The sequence below is a fragment of the Bubalus bubalis genome, chromosome 5, assembly GCF_019923935.1.
Source record: "Bubalus bubalis isolate 160015118507 breed Murrah chromosome 5, NDDB_SH_1, whole genome shotgun sequence".
NCBI lineage: Eukaryota > Metazoa > Chordata > Mammalia > Artiodactyla > Bovidae > Bubalus > Bubalus bubalis.
The window spans coordinates 27089345-27092620 of record NC_059161.1 but is presented as its reverse complement, the minus strand read 5'-3'; the positions used below and the strand labels follow the sequence as shown (position 1 = coordinate 27092620).

Here is a 3276-nt window from a genome sequence, read left to right as displayed (position 1 = left end):
GATCCCCTGGAGAAGGAGGAAATGGCAACCCACTCCAGTGTTCTTGCCTGGAGAATTCCACGGACAGAGGAGCCTGATGGGATACAGTCCATGGGGTTGCCAAGAATAGGATTCAACTGAGCACACACACACATCCATATCCAACAGGCAACTAGTGTGTAGGGCTAAGGACAATGCTAAACATTCCATGATGACAAGACGGCCCCTATGATTGGGAAGCATGCAGCCCCAAACACCCATAGTGCTGAGGCTGAGCAACTCTGCAGATGTCATAGAGGGACATGTTCTTCTGGTCTCATTTTTCTCCAAAACAACTAGTTTAAACTTTCATGTTGTGGCAATGGAATGCTGTTTGCACTTTTCCGGAAATGTTCAACAAAAGCAAAATGTAGAATATAGTGAGTGTGATATTATAAGACTGATAGTTTCATCAATTTTGGGGACCAATGGAAAGAAATGAACTAACTCCGTTATTGTAAACTTGTGTGTGTGCTTAGTCAGAAGTATTTGAATTATAAACCAAAGTATAAAATAGCTATTTATGATTCCAGGCTAATATATGTCAATGGGGAATAATACATAAATCTATTTTGGGTTAGAGGATGAGAAAAGTTTTTAAATTTATTTTTTTTTAAATTCCTGTTAGAGGGAATTCCCTGGAAGTCCAGTGGTTAGGACTCAGAACTCTTATTGCTGAGGGCCCAGGTTCAATCCCTGGTTGGGGAACTAAGATGCTTGCATGCCTCTGGGCCAAAAAAAAAAAAAAAAAAGTTGCCTGTTAGAGAAGCATTAGAACAGACTCTGGAGTCTGATGACATCCTATCTTATCTCTACCACTTCTAACTTTATCAGCTGTGGCAAATCAGTCATCCTTCTGGAGCCTCTTTTTGTTCTGCGTGTGTAAAATGAAGATGGTATTGGTATTCACGCCATTTTTGTGCAAGAATTAAACGAGGTCATCGTGTAAATCTCTTACTCTGGTGCTAGTGTGATTTAGAAATTAAAGACCATTTCCCTTCACGGTGTATTATTTGTCAGTTGATGTGTCTTTCTTGCTGCTAAACTGTGAAGCCAGTAAGGACAGTTCTGAGGGTTTTATCTCTGAAAGGTCAGCATTCACCATATAGTGGTTTTATTTATTTATTATTTTTTCATTGGAGTATAGTTGCTTTACAATGTTGTGTTCTTTTCAGCTGTACAATGAACTGAATCAGCTATATATATATATAATATATTTATATTATATATAATATATTATTATTAATATGTATTATTATTTTAAAAAATTGGAGTATAGTTGGTGTTCTTTTCGGCTATACAATGAACTGAATCAGCTACATATATATGTATATATACACACATGTATGGTCTCCCTCTTGGACCTCTCCCCCACTTCCCTATCCCCCAGTTCCACCCACCTAGGTCATCACAGAGTACCGAGCTGAGTTTCCTGTGTGATGCAGCAGCTTCCCACTAGCTAGCTATTTTACACACTGTAGTTAGTGTATGTTGATCCTAATCTTCCAGTTCATCCCACCCTCCTTCCCCTCTGTATCCACATGTCCTTTCTCTACGTTTGCATGTCTATTCCTGCCCTGGAAATAGGTTCAGCTGTACCATTTTTCTAGATTCCACTTATACGCCTTAATATACGATACAGATGAATAGATAAAGATGTGGTACATATCCGTCTTGAGTCATTCCAGCTGTCTGACTCTTGTGATACCATGGACTGTAGTTTGCCAGGCTTGTCTGTCCATGGGATTTTCCAGGCATGAATACTGGAGTGGGTTTCTATTTGCTTTTCCAGGGAATCTTTCCAACCCCAGGGACCGAACCCATGTCTCTTATGTCTCCTGCCCTGGCAAGCAGGTTCTTTACCACTGGTGCCACCTGGAAAGTTCAGGTGGTACATATATATACAGATGAATGGATTAAGAAGATGTCATACATATATACCACGGAATATTACTCAGCCATAAAAAAGGAATGAACTATTGGATAATTTGTAGAGATGTGGATGGGCCAAGAGTCTGTCATACAGAGTGAAGGAAGTCAAAAAGAGAAAAACAAATACTGTATATTAACATATAGTGATTTTAAATAAGCATATGTTGAAAAAACAGATGAACCAGTGAGTGATAGGAGGTATGAATGTCATGGGAACAGTGGTCCTACTGACTGTAGACTCAGTGAACTGGGAGTCCTAGGCCCTGGGGCTGAGGTAGGTGTGGAGGCAGCAACAATGCAAGACTCTAACTGGAGGGAGAGCTGGGCTTGGCTGTGACTGTGTTTAGTGATTCTCCTATTTTGGTCTTGAGGGAGGTATGCAGGCTGCCTGACTCTTGGAGATGCAGAGTCTATGAGCTTCTTTTCCACCTGTGAGTAGCAGTTGAGCTCCAGAAGAGCTTACCATCACAATGGAACTCAACAAGAAGGGAGTCTTTAACATCTGAAAGTCCTATAAGCCACATTAAAGGACATTGTCTAAAAAGCATATGCCCTGGGAAAAGCATAATTCAAAAAGATGCACACACCTCAGTGTTCATTGCAGCACAGTTTACAATAATCAGGACGTGGAAGCAACCTAGATGTCCATCAAAAGAGAAATGGATAAAGAAGATGTGGTACAGATCTACCATGGAATATTACTCAGCCATAAAAAGGAAAGGAATTGGGTCATTTGTACTGAAATGGATGAACCTATAGTCTGTCACACAGAGTGAAGTAAGTCAGAAAGAGGAAAACAAATTATCATATATTAACACATATGTATGGAATCTAGAAAGATGGTTCAGATGAGCCTATTTGCAGGGCGAGAATAGACACAGATGTAGAAAATGGATATGTGGACACAGGAAAGGGCGGGGAGGGTGAGATGAATTAGGAGAGTAGGATTGATACATAAACACTACTGTGTTTAAAATAGCTAGTAGGAAGCTGTTGGGAGAAGGCAATGGCACCCCACTCCAGTACTCTTGCCTGGAAAATCCCATGGATGGAGGGGCCTGGTAGGCTGCAGTCCATGGGGTCGCTAAGAGTCGGACACGACTGAGCGACTTCACTTTCACTTTTCACTTTCATGCATTGGAGAAGGAAATGGCAACCCACTCCAGTGTTCTTGCCTGGAGAATCCCAGGGGCGGGGGAGCCTGGTGGGCTGCCGTCTATGGGGTCGCACAGAGTCGGACAGGACTGAAGCAACTTAGCAGCAGGAAGCTGTTGTGTAGCACAGGGAGTTCAACTCAGTGTTTTGTGATGACCTAGAGGAGTGGGC

At 41.7% G+C, this 3276-nt stretch overlaps 1 non-coding gene across 1 annotated transcript; it reads left to right on the top strand.

Moving 5' to 3' along the window:
• The first annotated feature begins 653 nt into the window (after window positions 1–653).
• TRNAK-CUU lies at window positions 654–726 on the top strand. Its single transcript has one exon. It is a non-coding gene; the product is annotated as a tRNA-Lys (tRNA).
• The last annotated feature ends 2550 nt before the right edge of the window (window positions 727–3276 follow it).